Source organism: Microtus pennsylvanicus, chromosome 15 (assembly GCF_037038515.1).
Source record: "Microtus pennsylvanicus isolate mMicPen1 chromosome 15, mMicPen1.hap1, whole genome shotgun sequence".
In the NCBI taxonomy this organism is placed as follows: Eukaryota; Metazoa; Chordata; class Mammalia; order Rodentia; family Cricetidae; genus Microtus; species Microtus pennsylvanicus.
Genome location: NC_134593.1, coordinates 27,880,991 through 27,897,278, shown reverse-complemented (window position 1 = coordinate 27,897,278; position 16,288 = coordinate 27,880,991). Strand labels below are relative to the sequence as shown.

The following is a 16,288-nucleotide window of genomic DNA, read 5'->3' as shown; positions in this document are numbered from 1 at the left end:
TGGGCCATCTCGCTAGCTCCTGGGATACTGATGTTTTAACCTGATGTAGAATAGCCCTTCTGTGTCTAGTGCTTATCAAGGAACGATATAGCCAGAACATGGGAGAAACCTCATGGCATGGGATGATGTAACAGTCCTTTTAGCTCGCTTGCTGCACTAGAGGCAAGCTGAGGCTTTCCTGAGGGGAAACCCCAAGAGACACACGTCACACAGAGATAATTCCTACTGTCTCGGTGTTCTATTCTATTTTCCACGGCAGTACCTCACATCCCTTAAACACTGACTTCTAGTCCTTGGCAGTGTCCCCGAGGCATTGAAACTTAATGAAACTCAGCTGTAACTCATTCAAACAGTCCCCAAATAAAGGTTTGGCTGGAAAATGCTAGATTCTATTACACAAGGGTAATACTATCTTAAAAATAAAGAACAAAAAAATAAAAGAACGTTAGAACATAGTCAACTTTTTCTCAGTAACTAAGTCAAAAGCTTTGAAGTGTGTGGGGAGGTGTGGGGGTGAGTATGTAATATGTAATACATATTATTCAAAAAGACTGGCTAACACAGAGGAATGTAAGCACCGATAGAATATTCCATAAACCCCATACATTGGCATTAACACAAACACCCCTTATGTATGTATGTATGTATGTATGTATGTATTTATTTATTTACTTATTTGGGCTTTTTCGAAACACGGTTTCTCTGTAGCTTTGGAGCCTGTCCTGGAACTAGCTCTTGTAGACCAGGCTGGGCTCGAACTCACAGAGACCCACCTGCCTCTGCCTCCTGTGTGCTAGGATTAAATGTGTGCGCCACCATCACCCAGCCTAACTCATTTATTTTAAATGTATTCAAACAACCAAGGGAAACCATGTTGGAAGAAAATGCAGGAAAGAATAGTGTTGACTCGGTAGATTTGCAAGTCCTCTAAGATTCCTTATAAGATTGCCTTTCAAGACAAGTAATTGGTCCTCCCTTTGTAACTGCAAAACAGAGCCTGCCACTAAAGACCTGACTGAGAGAATATGTTGCTTGCCTACATGGTTAATCGATAGCTAGTTGCTTAGATATGAATGTACGTGTGTTTTTGGGATAATTTGTTTTTCCTCTGTAATACGTAAAATGTCTAATCATGTAAGAGATATAGAAAACATGCTGTTTTTACTTGTATTCATTGTAATCATTCACTTGAAAAGCAGAATGTAACCAATTGTAATTTTTGTAATGCCACAATGATTGTGTTGGGGCATACAAAAGAATAAAGAAAAAAATAAAAAAAAAAGAATAGTGTTGACAGAGGCTGCTAGTTCATTTCCAGACTGCCCTGTCTTGAAATAATCACACTTTTGCCATACTGTTTGGCCAATAGCTTAAGCATATTTCTGACTAACTCTTATATCTTAATTTAACACATTTCAATTATTTTATATTTTACCATGAGGTTCGTGACCTACCAGCAAGGTTCCAACTGATGGAAACTTCTCCTCTGGTGGCTCCATGACTTCTCACTGACTGCCTTCTTTCTCCCAGCATTCAGTTTAGTTTTCCTTCCTAGCTCTATTCTGCTAAGCCACTAGCTGAAACAGCTTTGTTCATTAACCAATAAAAGCAAAACATAGACAGAAGGACTTCCCAAGCCAGAATAGTATTAACATCAAATAAATATTAATAAAGATATATAAATTGTAAAGTGAAGGAGAAATTGTTCAGTTTAACAACACAAATTAGATTAAGTTCCATCAAAAAGAGAAGAAAAGATATTGAAGAAAGTATTAAGAGATTGTGGAATTCCATTAGTCCAACCACCTGCACATAATAGCAGAGTCAAAAGAAAGAAAAAACTGAAAAGAAACAAAGCAAAGTATATTTGAATAAATACTGGTCTAAACTTCCATTTCTAAATCGGGTTGTGTGTTTCTTGATATCTAGTTTTTTAGCTTATGATAGTTTGAATGTTTTTGTCCCGATAATCTCACAGGGAGTGGCATTATTAGGAGGTGTGGCCTTGTCAGAAGAAGTATGTGAGTGTGGGGGTAGACTTTTAGGTCTCAGAAGCTCAAACTACACCAAATGTCTCAGTATACCTCATGCTGCCTTCAGATCAAGATATAGAACTTTCAACTCCTTCTCCAGCACCATGTGTACCTGAATGCTACCATGTTACACCATGGTAACAATGGACTAAACCTCTCAACTGTAAGCCACCACAATTAAATCTTTTCCATTATAAGAGCTGCTGTGGTCATGGTGTCTCTTCACAGCAATAGAATCCCTAGGCATTCTTTATATATTTTGGATATGAGTCCTCTATCAGATGTATAGTTGGGAAAGAAAAAAAAAGAAAGAGAGAGAGAAAAAGAAAGAAAGAGAGAGAGAGAGAGAGACAGAGAGAGAGAAAAGAAAGAGAGAGAAAAAGAAAGAAAGAGAGAGAGAAAAGAAAGAAAGAAAGAAAGAAAGAAAGAAAGAAAGAAAGAAAGAAAGAAAGAAAAAAGGAAAAACAAGCCACCTTTTCCCACTCTCTGGGCTGCTGCTTTGTCCAAATGACAGTGCCCTTTGCAGTACAGTACTATCACAGTTCTGTGGGGGTTCCACTTATTTATCAATGGCTGTGCTAACAGTTTTCTGTAAAGTAAGTCTTTTCCTGTGTGAACGTGTTCAAGATTATTCCCCACTTTCTCTTCTATCAGGCTCAGTGTATCTGGTCTCATGTTGAGATCCTCGGTTCACTTGAACTTCAGTTTTATGGAGGGTAATTAGAGTAGATCTATTTGCAGTCTTCTAAAATGCAGTCATCCACTTTGACCAGCATCACTTTTGAAAATACTATCCTTTTCTGGTGTGCGTTCCCCGTTTCTTTGTCAAAAATCATGTGTCCATAGGTGTGTGGGTCTATGTCTGGGTCTCCAGTCCAATTCCATTGATCAACATGTCTGTTTTTGTGTCAATACCATACTGGTTTTGTTGCTGTATCTCTGTTCTACTCCACTTCTTAGTAGACTCTCTGCAGGTCTCATTTCCTTGTTCCCATTCTTACAAGTTTAAAGAGTCCGTGATTTCTAGGGGACATAGAGTTCATTTCTCTCAGGGGTCTCTGAAATTCTCTTCAAATACTATCACTCTGATGAGAAATTCCAATTTGTATTTGTTTATTTGCTATTGCCTCCTCATTGCATTCTGTGTTTTGGAGGGGGAGGCTGTGTTTAGAAATATTCAAGTTCTGCCGCCTTAAAATGTTGCTGTTTTTATGACGCTAAAAGCATGATTTGGCCAGGTGGTGGTGGTGCACACCTTTAATCCCAGCACTCAGAAGGCAAAGGCAGGTGGATCTCTGTGAGTTCAAGGTCATCCTGGTCTCCAAGAGCTAGTTCCAGGACAGGAAACAAAGCTACACAGAGAAACCCTGTCCCAAAAACAAAGAAGGACTTGGGGTATTTATTATACTTTTCTTAGGTCTTTGATAGTGTTTATAGCACACGACACATGTATGAGCAACAATAACAGAATAATACTCTGATCCCAAAAAAAATCAGTGAAGGAGAAAGTTCCTGGAGCATTTTGGAAACTAAAAGGAATCAGTTTCAACTACATCCAAGAAACGAGAATAAACTCATAACAACGTGCTACAGCCTAATAAACATCCCACTAGAAGACACATTCTTCTAATTAATTATCTTCGGTGTTCAACACCAACTCCTACAAGCTAGACTTTATCTGCAGCTGCTAGAATCAATAGTGTTCTGTCGCTGGCAAGCATTATTCTTTTTCGCTACTACAAGGAAACGTAAAGCTTTAAAATCCCTCAGTGTCTGTGCCTGGATGAATCACTACTCTTTTTGTGTGCTTTTATTTGGAAACACTATTCATGTTCTCTCTGATTGTTTCTCTGATGCTTTGTCTTTCCCGAAAAGATTTCATTATGTTTTCTAAAACCAGACCCAGCCAGTGAGCAAAGTTTCATCAGCCAAATGGACACGCTGTCTAAAATCATTAGTGGGATAATTCTAGGTTAGGTGGGTTTTGTGAGTACCGATGAGCAGGAAAAGTGTGCTCCTATGTTATTGTAACTGAGTAAACTTTGAAAATTATGAATAAATATGTTTGTGAGCAAAAAAGGACCTGGAAAATTGGGAACGCACAGGTGGATGGAGACATGCTGCCCATGCTTTCTCTTTCTAGGTGAATTGATTTTCACACAGAATGTGGAATAATACAGTTACTAGCTACAAAACCTCGTGTTTCTTTCTTTCCTTAGATGTTGCCCTTACCAACCTTTTAGGGTCACCTTACACAAGTGCAATCTTTTTTTTTAAAAAAAAAGATTTATTTATTCATTATATATACAGTGTTCTAAAGGCCAGAAGAGGGCACCAGATCTTACTACAGATGGTTGTGAGCCATCATGTGGTTGCTGGAATTGAACTCAAAACCTCTGGAACAGCAGGCAGTGCTCTTAACCGCTGAGCTATCTTTCTAGCCCCACAAGTGCAATCTTTAAACCAAAGATGGGTGAAGACCCTCATCCTCAATTCTAAAGTTCTTTCTATATATCTCTCCACCCTTGGCTGCTTTCCCCAGGAATCCTAGATGTTTTGTTTTCTCTGCACTTTGAACCTCATCTCCATTGCTCCCTGAGGTTGGTTAGACTGTAGAGGTTCATCCCCTGAGCCACAGGCCGTAACTTAACCCCCAGAAGCAGAGGCATGGGATGGATGACTCCCTCATTTGCGTCCCTGTTTCCTCTGCTGTCTTTCCCTATATCTAAAGATCATTGAATATGGAATTCCTCAATTTTCAGGTCCTTAAGGCAGAGGATCACTCCATTCCAATTTGTTTTCTTATGGTAGTAGCATAAAGTCATTTTAACTGGCTTTCTTCATATCAATCTACCTTTTATTATTAGGATCGATTGTGCCCATCTTTAATGTATTGAAATAAAATAATAGTTCTCTGTCCCTCAAAGTATTTCAGAATGATTAAAGATATTAAAATTATAAGCATGACAGAAATAAAGAGAAGTGCCTTCCTGGATAACTCATATTAACTGAGAATCACAAGTTAAAAGGTCACACTAAACAGCTTTAATGTTTACTTTACTGGAAATTATTAGATTTGAAGATCTTACAAGTGATTTACTTCTCTTTCCACATCCGCATGCTGGGTTTAATGCCCACCTTCTCTAACAAGCTTTGCATGTCTGCTTTTCCTGTCATCACCATAATCATGTTTCACCTACACTCTACCCCACGCAGCAATTTAGTTTAGTGATGGGTTTTTTAGATATTCTGAGACCATTAGCATCCCCCACCAGGCTACTGATTGTAGCCAGAAAAATACTCTATGAAGAATTCTGAAATTATATGGTTTACATTCTCAGTGCCAAGAGGTATTCAAACTGTTTTTCCTCAAAATATTTGGTACTGAAGAAAGAAAAGAGAGAGAGAGAGAGAGTGTGTGTGTGTGTGTGTGTGTGTGTGTGTGTGTGTGTAAGTAAAAACAGAATACCTATTGTATGGAAATTACCATCTTTAACAAACAATCATTAATTATTACTTAAAATGGCTATTTGGTAGTTCCAATTGTAATAAAGAGAAGGGAAACTATCTTATCAGATAATGGATGTCATAAGAGAACCCAGTTGTTTGCAAACCTTGGGACAACTCTGTTACTATAGAAATGGGCATTAGGAAAGTAGCCTGTCATGTTTGTACACATGGAAGTTGCTGTGCCGTCCAGTCCTGCAGCTGTTCAGTCCCAAAGAAACACACAGAGGCTTATATTAATTTAAACTGTTTGGCCTATTAGCTCAGGCTTATTATTAACTAGTTTTTACAACTTAAATTAACCCATAATTCTTGTGTATGTTTAGCCACATGACTTTGTACCTTTTCTGAGTGAGGCATTCTTATCTTGCTTCCTCTGCATCTGGCTGGTGACTGCATCTCTGCCTTTGTCTGGTTGTCCCCCCTAGCTACTGACCAATCAACATTTTACTAGACCAATATGAGTGACAAATCTTTACAGCACACAAGAGCATTATCCCACAGCATGTTTGGGTTTCTCTATGGAGCCTCATGACATAACAGAGGCTCTACCATGATTTGAGAGGATGGACATTTTCTAAAGATGGGATGTAGCCTTTTAGTAAATTTCCCCATGGAAGCAACTCACACATGGTTGAGAGGTAACCTTCCCTTTCCAGCACTATTAGAAAACGAACTACTAGATGCTATTTTTCAATCCACTCAATATACATTCTATCTGTCAGTCACCGGTGTCCTGCATGGGGTGGATTTTCAAAGGCCAAAAGCATTCTTGATCCTTGTCCTCGTGGGTCTTATAGCACAGTAAAGATGAGAAAAATAAATTAACCACATCTTTGAGTATAACCAGGTCCTAGAGAGAAGAGAAGCATGTCCCCGTGAGTCACTAATAAAAAAAAGATGATCTAAAGTGCAGAATCAGATCAATTTTCCAGGTAATTGAACTGAGAGCCAAAGGATAAGTTTGTGTTAAATGGGGTTAATAATGTCTGGTCACAGCGTTGTCGAGGGGATTTATACTGAAGCACTGGATGAGAAGCCTCAGGCCATAGCAATTGCTTTGCTGCTAAGATCTCATGAATGAAAAGACACAGTAAGTTAACAGTCACTCTTGGAGGAAAGGCACAAACAGAGACTTAGAGTGCACATCAGTGGTGGAGTGCTTTCCTAGCATACAAGAAACTTAGCTGGATCTCCAGCACCCAAGCCTTACCAAAGAAAAGAAAAAGAGGAACATAAACACCACATACATCATACACATACACACCATATACATATGCATAGCATACATATGCATCATATACATCATATACATATATATCATATGCATATGAATGATATACATCACTTAAGTGTATTTTGCTTCACTCCCAAAGAGGCACAGAATTCTTTTTTCCTAAGCCTTGCTTAGTTCATTTCACTCAATGTATGTTCTTCAACTATTTGTGAAAAAAAAAATCTAAGTCCATTGCTTTTCTTCTCCACTTTCTCTATTCCTAGTCACTCCTCAGGTGTAATTAGCCCACTTCCCTCACTAAGCATAACATTTTAGCTTCTCACTGGTGTCTTAAGGAGTTCTCCATTCCTCCATCAAAGGTATTTTTATCTTAAATTATGCTATAGGGAAAGTGATAAACACTTTGGAGAAATGAATACGAATTGTGGAATTTTAGGCATTTCTGCTAAGACTATTTTGAGGTGAAGGTCTATTCAAAGGCCCTTCTATTAAAATAAGTAACATAGTGACCATCTCTTTCTGGTGAAGAGAATGTCCAATGTCAGTGGGTGCGTGTAGCTTGTTCTATGTAGTCATTGAGAGATCTGGCTTTTTCCATCTTATGCCTTCACTTCCTTTTAGTTTTTTCTTCATTCAACAAGAGAATGGCAAAAATATGAAATTTATAATGAAGGTTAAGTTCAGGATAACAAGAGGCACACATCAATTCTACTCACTTCCGTGAGCCAGAATCTGGTGTCACAGCCACATCTAACTGCAATGGAAATTAAGACACCAAAATCTAAGTAATTACCCAATAGAGTGAAAGCCCAGATAGCAATGAGTACCAGAGCTCTATTAGTAATAGCACTTATCCTACCTGTACTACTAGCCACCGCCACCAGCATATTCCTTTATTGACCAAAGTGAGTGCTTCCCAAAGGCTCCCACAGGTCAACTCTGCTAGAGTTTATTTGAGACTTAGCATTTGAAAAACAGCCAAATAAGCCAACCACAATCCCAGGCAAGATCCCTCTGGTACAAGGCAATAGTAGAGGGAAGAAAGGAACCTAGCAACCGGAGAGTACACAACACGTAAATGGGGGTATTTCTTCCTTGTGAGGACCCTATGAAGTAAGCATCTCATCTCTCATTTACAAATAACCCTTAATGGATGGATGGGCAAGCAAATTGGTGCCATATTTAAGATCATGCTGCCTTCCCATGAGATGTAAAAAAGAGGAATAATGGGATGAGTATGAGCCAAATCCTTCAAAATGTTAATCATGATCAGTTAAGAAATGAAGGTAGATGGTACTGCGGAAAATAAGAAATAAGCTTCAGAGTGAGCATTATGAAGCACAGAGAGAAAGGAAATCTGGACCAAAGAGCTCTAGGTCACTCCTGGTGCTGGGGAAATAAACAGATGGATATGAGACTACATATTAGGAACATATAAACTAGCCATGGGTACAGAGAATTGTTCATCGTTTTGTAGCTATAGAAATTGAGCATCATAGAGAAGGATGTCGCACTGTTTGTTATCCAAGGTTTAAACCAAGTGCTGACTGGACATGGATGCTTGGCTAAGGACCACAGACACTGATTCTGAAGTGAGTCTCCAGCTCCGTATCCTGGTGTTTGCTCTTCAATCTGACTATATTCACTGACTGTTGACAAGACTTTTACTTGCTTTTGACTCTTTGTGGTAAAAGTGATGGGACACCACATCAGTGACTATTGAATATAAAGAACTTTGATCCATGAAAGGTTTATCTTTTATCTTTCTAGCTTTTAACAGTCAAAGAGCCATGCTCTAAGGGATTCCACATGGAAGTCTTCATAAAGGAACTGCTGATGGCTACTGGAGATGACAAAAGATAGCAAGACTCTGATGCCCTAAGCATAATATTAAGGAAAGGAATTCTGCCAACAACATGGGTAGTCCTGGGTGCAGACTCATCCAGTCAACCATTCAGCTGAAAACATAACCCATCTTATCCCTTCTCTGCAGTCTGGTGGAACTCTGATCTAAAAGTACAACTAAACCGAGCTTAGGTTCCTAGACCAGAAGAATTAATATAATTCTTCTGTGTGTGTGTATGTCTAAATATATATGTATATATTTGCACAGTGGTAGAAAATAAAGTGAAATTTTTGCTTATCTGATAAGTTCTCACAACTATGAACATAGACTAATAACCCTAAATCCTTAAATGTAATTAAATTTTTGTTTTTAAATTTTTAATGTGTATGAATATTGCATCTACATGTATAGGTTTGTACCATTTTTGTGTAGTACTCACAGAGGCCAGAATAAGGTACCAGATTACAAGAGCTTTGAGCGACCTGGAGGTGCTAGGAATTGAGCCCGGGTCCTCTAGAAGAGCAGCCAGAGTTCTTAATCACTAAGCCATCTTTGTAACTCTCTAATCCCAATATTAAAATGTAACTATTAAGGATGAATGTTTAAAGGGAGGCACATACATCAACTAGGCTTCCCCATCCTTCTGAGAGGGCTCTTCCTGAATCTGGTATGCTAATCACCCTTCCACTCTAATGCTGTGCCATTCTTACCAGACTTAGTCAATACACACTCAGCCTTATTATCTGTGCAGTTATTGAAATCCTACCCAACATTAATTTCATGCCTGGCTGGGTTTTAAATGTATAAACATCTTTCCAAACTTCACACAGATGGGTCACGAAAAACAAGATGGTAAAATGAGCTGAAATAAGCGCAGTACTCTTACTCAACATCCCAAGGAGCAGCACAGTATGGCCTCCTGTAGTTGCCAAGCCCATGTACTCTGGGCACTGAGCTGAAGAGTGCTTGGCTCCAGCCTGCTCTCCCGTGGCCAGAAATACCAGGTCCCGGGAGAGTAAAGAAATGCTGTGAACAGGCTCAGAGTAGGACTTTGAACTGCTGTACTCGTCAGCCACCCGGAACAACTGACAGATGGAGCTGGCTTTGCAGCCAGGTGGGAGGCTGAGCTTCAGTTCAGCTTCCCGCCCATCAAGCCATCCTTCTGCTGTGCTGAGATGTCCCAGCAGGAACCCCAGCAGCAGCAGGGATTCTAAAGGATTGAAAACACCTTAGTGGAACCGTCTAAATCAGACACATAGTATAGCCAGCCCTTATATATAGGAATATAAGCCCTTTAGCTATTGGGAAAGAAAAAGATTCAGAGATCCTCTATAGTGGATTGTGGAGCAACTGGCTGTGAGTTGGCTTTATCCTATAGGTATGATTAAATAATCTCACAACACCCTGTGAAATCCCCATCTCAACCATATAAGAGAAGCTTTTAAAATTATGCTGGATGTATTTATATCTCTTTTTATTTGGGTAAGCACATTACATAAGATGTACCCTCTTTTTTATTTATTAGATTTTAAGAAAATAGCAATCCAAATTCCCTCCCCTCCTCCCATTCCCTCCACACACTCTCCCTTCCTACCCTCCACCAATCCTAAGAGAGGGTAAGGCACTTTGCGTTGTGGAAGGTCCAAGGCCCTCCCTATTACATCTAGATTGAACAACGTATACATTCAGAGAGAATAGGATCCCAAAAAGCCAGCACATGAAGTAGCGATAAATCCCAGTGCCACTGGACCTTGGGAGCTTAGTCCAGGGCTCTGATGTGGATCTCTGCCTCTGTTTCCATCTGTTGATGGACGAAGGTTGTATGGTGATATTTAAGATAATCATCAGTCTGACTACAGGGCAAGGCCAGTTCAGGCACACTCTTCTCTATTGCTTAGTGTCTTAGCTGGGATCATCCTTTTGGATTTCTGGGAATTTTTCTGGAGCCAGGTTTCTTGCTAACCCCATAACGGCTCCTCAATCAAGATATCTCTCATATCTGTCCTTCCTCCATCTCGACTATCCCATTCCCTCAAGTTCTCCTCAGCCCTCCCCTTCTCCCCTCCTCTTCCCTTTCTCCCCTTCCTTCTACCCCCCACCCCCATGCTCCCAATATTGTCAGGCGATCTTGTCTGTGTCCAGTTTCCAGGTGGATCTATATATGTTTTTCTTTGGGTTCACCTTATTATTTAGCTTCTCTAGGATCATGAACTATAGGCTCAATGTTCTCTTTATATAGCTAGTATCCACTTATGAGTGAGTACATACCATATTCATTTTTTTGTGTCTGAATTATCTCACTCAGGATAGTGTTTTCTAATTCCATCCATTTGCATGCAAAATTCAAGATGTCATTTTTTTTTTTTAGCACTGAGTAGTACTCTAATGTGTAAATGTGCCAAACTTTTTTATCCAATCTTCAGTTGGGGGGCATCTAGGCTGTTTCCAGGTTCTGGCTATTAAAACCAAGGATGCTATGAACATAATTGAACAAATGTTTTTGTAGTATGGTTGAGCATCTTTTGGATATATTCCCAAGAGTGGTATTGCTGGATCCTGAGGTAGGTTGATTCCCATTTTTCTGAGAAACCACCATACTGATTTCCAAAGTGGTTGTACAAGTTTGCATTCCCAACAGCAATGGATGAGTGCTCTCCTTACTTCACATCATCTCCAGCAAAGGCTATCATTGGTGTTTTTGATCTTAACCATTCTGACAGGTGTAAGATGGTATCTCAGAGTTGTTTTGATTTGCATTTCCCTGATAGCTAAGGAAGTTGAACATTTCCTTAAGTATCTTTTGATCATTTGAAATTCTTCTGTTGAGAATTCTCTGTTTAGTTCAGTACCCCATTTTTTAATTGGGTTATTTAGAATTTTAATGTCTAATTTCTTGAGTTCTTTATATATTTTGAAGATCAGTCCTTTGTCTGATGTGGGATTGGTGAAGATCTTTTCTCGTTCAGTATGCTGCCTTTTTGTCTTATTGACTGTGTTCTTTGCTTTACAGAAGATTCTCAGTTTCAGGAGATCACATTTATTTATTGTTGTTCTTAGTGTCTGTGCTATTGTTCTTTCAAGGTCTGTAAAATATTGTGTTGGGATTTTGATGGGGATTGCATTGAATCTATAGATTGCTTTTGGTACAATTACCATTTTTACTATGTTGATCCTATCCAAGAGCATAGGAGATCTTTCCATTTTCTGGAATCTCCTTCAATTTCTTTCTTCAAAGACTTAAAGTTCTTGTTGAATAGGTCTTTCATTTCCTTTTTTACTGTTACCTCAAGATATTTTATGTTATTTGTGGCTATTGTGAAAGGTGGTGTTTCTTTGATATCCCTCTTAGCTTCTTTATCATTTGTGTATAGGAGGGCTACGGATGTTTTTGAGTTGATCATGTATCCTGCCACATCACTGAAGGTATTTATCATATGTAGGAGTTCTCTGGTAGAGTTTTGGGGGGTCACTTATGTACACTATCATATCATCTGCAAAGAACAATAGTTTGACTTTTTCCTTTCCAATTTGAATCCCCTTGATCTCCTTTTGTTGTCTTATTGCTATTGCTAAATGTTCAAGAACTATATTGAAAAAATAGAGAGTGGACAGCCTTGTCTTGTTCCTGATTTTAGTAAAATCGCTTTACATTTCTCCCAATTTATTTTGATATTAGTTGTCGGCTTACTGTATACTGTTTTTATTATACTTAGATATGCTCCTTATATCCCTAATCTCTTCAAGACCTTTATGATGAAGGGGTGTTGGATTTTGTCAAATGCTTTTTTAGCATCTAATAAGATGATCATATTTTTTTTTCTTTCAGTTTATTTGTATGATGGATTAAATTGATAGATTTTCATATGTTGAACCAGTCCTGCGTCTCTGAGATGAAGCCCGGTGAGCAATTTAAATAGACCTATAAGCTGCAAGGAAATAGAAGTTGTCATCAAAAACCTCCCAACCAAAAAAATCCCAGGGCCAGATAGTTTTAATGCAGAATTCTACCAGAACTTCCAATAAGGCTAATACCTATACTCCTCAAAGTGTCCCACAGAATAGAAACAGAAGGGACATAGCCAAACTCTTTTTATGAGGCTACAGTTACCCTGATACCAAAACCACACAAAGACTCAACCAAGAAAGAGAATTACAGACCAATCTCACTCATGAGCATGGATGAAAAATTCTCAATAAAATATTGGCAAACCAAATCCAAGAACACATCAAAAAAAAATCATCCACCATGATCGAGATATGCCCTCTTAAAATGTGTGAGTGTACAACATGCTACTAAAGACTCAGGGCGTAATGCATGCAAAGTATCTCTAGGGTTCATTCATCTTACTCAATTGAAACTGCATGCCCATTGATTAGTAACATATCATTTCCTCCACCTCTAAGCTCTCTAGCAACTGCCTGGAGACAGGAGGTTTTAGATAAGTCTGAAGCATATTGCCTCTTTAACCCTCCAACCATGTTTTGGCTCCAAACCCCAGCTTTTTTTCTCTTTTACCAGTTACTTCTTCTAACCCATACCTGGATCTTTCTAATGCTTTATGCTTCATCCATTTACTTTTCTCTCTGATCATATTCTCATCTTTGCAACAAATGGAATTACAAATATATAATTGCCATATATAAATACACACACATACATTCTGATATAATGAATAGTGCACCAACTACTTTTCTCACCGCTATTACAAACTACTTGATCAAAGCAGTTTAAGGAAGTCTTTATTTTGCTCATGGTTCCAGAATATGATCCAACATCACTGGAAGGTGTGACATCGGGAGCTTGAGGTACTTAGTTTCAGGCATCTGTAGTCAGAAAGCAGAAAGTAAGTAATGATGGCTCTCAGAAGCCTTCTTTCTATTCAGTCCCAACCTCCAGCCCATGGAATGGAACAACCCATGCTTATGGTTGGTCCTCCCAACTCAAGTAGCCTGATCTGACAATCTCTCACAGATATTCCTAAAGATTCATTTTCATGGTGTCTTAGTTGGGGTTTTTATTTTCTGTGAAAACACACCTTTATAAAGGACATTTAATTGTGGTGGCAGTATATGGTTTCAGAGGTTCAGTCCATTGTCATCATAGCAGGGAGCATGGTGGCATGCAGGCAGGCATGATGCTGGAGCTGTGAGTCCTTACATCTTCATAGGTAGGTAGCAGCAAATCAAGTGACTGTCACAGTGAGGGAAGCTTGAGAAGAGGGACCGCAAAGCCCACCCTCACAGTGACAATTTCCCCAACAAGACCACGTCTATTCCAACAAGGCCACATCTCCTAATAGTGTCACACCCTTTGGGGGCCATTTTCTTCCAAACCACCACATATGGTAGTTCTAAGTCTCAGCAAGTTGACAATCAAAATTAAGTATCACAAGTAGAAAGAGAGACATTTAAATTAAGAAAACATGCTTACAGTAGCCATAAAGAGCTAAATACATTTGGGGAAAAGTAGATGGGCCACATTTGCAAATCAAATTAGCAGATGTTGGTGGGATATTTCCTGGACTAAAGACACAATAGTTGATATTACAAAAAAAAATATGAGCATGTTTTCCATTATAATTCCCACCAACAGAAGTTTGAAATTTGTCTTGAGAGTTATACAAAGATATTAGAACAATGAATATCCAAGACATAGGGGATTATTACTGACAGTATACTTCTATTTGGAAAGCATTATTACACTTCTGATATTGATTTTTCACTTGTTCAAGCTTGTGGTAAAATGTTTTTTACCACTATTTTCTAAGGTGAGAAATTGGGATGGCTGGGATGGCTCCATGGGTAAGAGCACATCCTGCTCCTACAGAGAGGGCCAGGGTTTGGTTCCAGGGGTACTCAGTGCTCACAACTGCTTGTAGCTCCAGCTCCCAGGGGTCTGACTCCCTCTTCCGGCTTCTGTAGGCACTGCATGCCGATGGTACTCTCGCACACGCAGACAAAACACTCAAATACATTTTTTTAAAAATCTCTTAAAAGTGGAAAGTTAACTGGGAGTATTAGAAATTCTGGGCTCTCGTGAAGGTCACACAAAAAATAGTGTTTGGACTGATCTCTCTCTCTCTCTGTGTGTGTGTGTGTGTGTGTGTGTGTGTGTGTGTGTGTGAGAGAGAGAGAGAGGGGGGGGGGGGGAAGATGTGTGAGTGCAGAGGTCAGAGGGCAACTTTCTGGAACCAGTTCTCTCCTTCCACTGTGAGTTCCTGGAACACACTCGGGTCATCAGGCTTGTGCGGCAAGCTCTCTTAGCACTGAGCCATCTCACTAATCCTTGAACCAAACCTTTTCCTTTTATTAAAAAAAAAGATATTATTTTAATTTTATCCACATAAGTGACTTGACTGCATGTATATAAGTATGCTGTGTGAACGTCTGATGCACACAGAGGCTAGAAGTTGTTACTGAATTCCCTAGAACTTGAGTTAAGAATGGCTTGAGCCATTTTGTGGGTGCTAGGAACCAAACGCAGATCTTCTGCAAGAACAGCTAGCACACTTAAGGCCGGGTCATCTCACCAGCCCATGAGCTGAATATGAAGCAGCACTGGTCGACTGCATTTAATGCAGCCTCCTTCTGCACTTGATGCAGCCTCCTTTTGCATTTGATGCCGCTTCCTTCTGCACTTGATGCAGCCTTTTTCTGCATTTGATGCAGCCTCCTTTTGCATTTGATGCCGCTTCCTTCTGCACTTGATGCAGCCTCCTTCTGCATTTGATGCTTCCATCTAAATGAGACCGATTGTAATTAGGAAAGCTGCCCATGATTGGGGGAAATCGCTGAGAACTGTGTGCACAGATAAAGCAGAAGAGGTGCAGATTTTGAGTCTGGTTATTAGCAAAGCCAGAGAGGGCATTCTGAGCCTGGAAAATGTTAAGAACACAGGCTTAGAAGCAGGAATGAGAATTACTATATTGAAGGCCCTGAGGATGCTTATGATTGAAGAATCCAGGCAGATAAGCCACCTTGCACACACAGAAGAACTTTATTTGTGAGGACAACTGCAGTTGAGGCTGTCTATATTAGGCTAATCATGCACACATCCAAAGGGTCAGGGCCTAGAAGGAACTTCTACAGACAAAGGAAGTAGGTCTATATAAGCTGAATGGCTCGTTGGTCTCGGAAGGAGCTGGGGGACACTCTCTTGTCTGACACCTGACTTGATCCAGTCTGCTTGACTAAAGTGCTACAAGCCAGGGGAATGTCTTGTGACCTACATTACAGCTGCATGTGGGGTAAGAAGGGCATGCAGGACATGCACACAATACTTAGTAAGGTGTGAGCTGTAGTGTGGGTGCTAGATACCCCTGAAAAGCCCATGCGGTACAGTGTAATCTAGTTGAAAAGTAGTGGAAAGCCCAGCCTAGCAGGAAATCATTAGGTCATTAGGATGACCTTGAGTGAGGATGACCCCTCTTATTCCTATCCCGTGCTCCCTAACTAGTAGGATGTGTTGACCTAACAACCAACAGCTGCCATGTCTCAGAGCCAAAGCAACAGAGCCCATTAATCATGAGTAAAATCCCCAAAGCTATCGTCCAAATAAACCATTTCTCTTCATAAGGCAAATACCTCCAGTATCTCATTATTGTGGTTAACATAGTGTCTGCCCTACACACACAAAGAGGGCTTCTCTGTAGCCTCCAGCCACAC

General features: G+C 39.7%; 1 long non-coding RNA gene across 2 annotated transcripts in view; it reads left to right on the top strand.

Moving 5' to 3' along the window:
• Positions 1-15,947, top strand: part of LOC142835466 (uncharacterized) — a 506,414-nt gene extending 490,467 nt beyond the window's left edge. For both annotated transcript variants that reach the window (XR_012907884.1, XR_012907885.1), the window contains exon 5: positions 15,937-15,947. This is a non-coding gene — a long non-coding RNA (uncharacterized LOC142835466). The remainder of the gene's footprint in view (positions 1-15,936) is intronic.
• Positions 15,948-16,288: the final 341 nt, after the last annotated feature.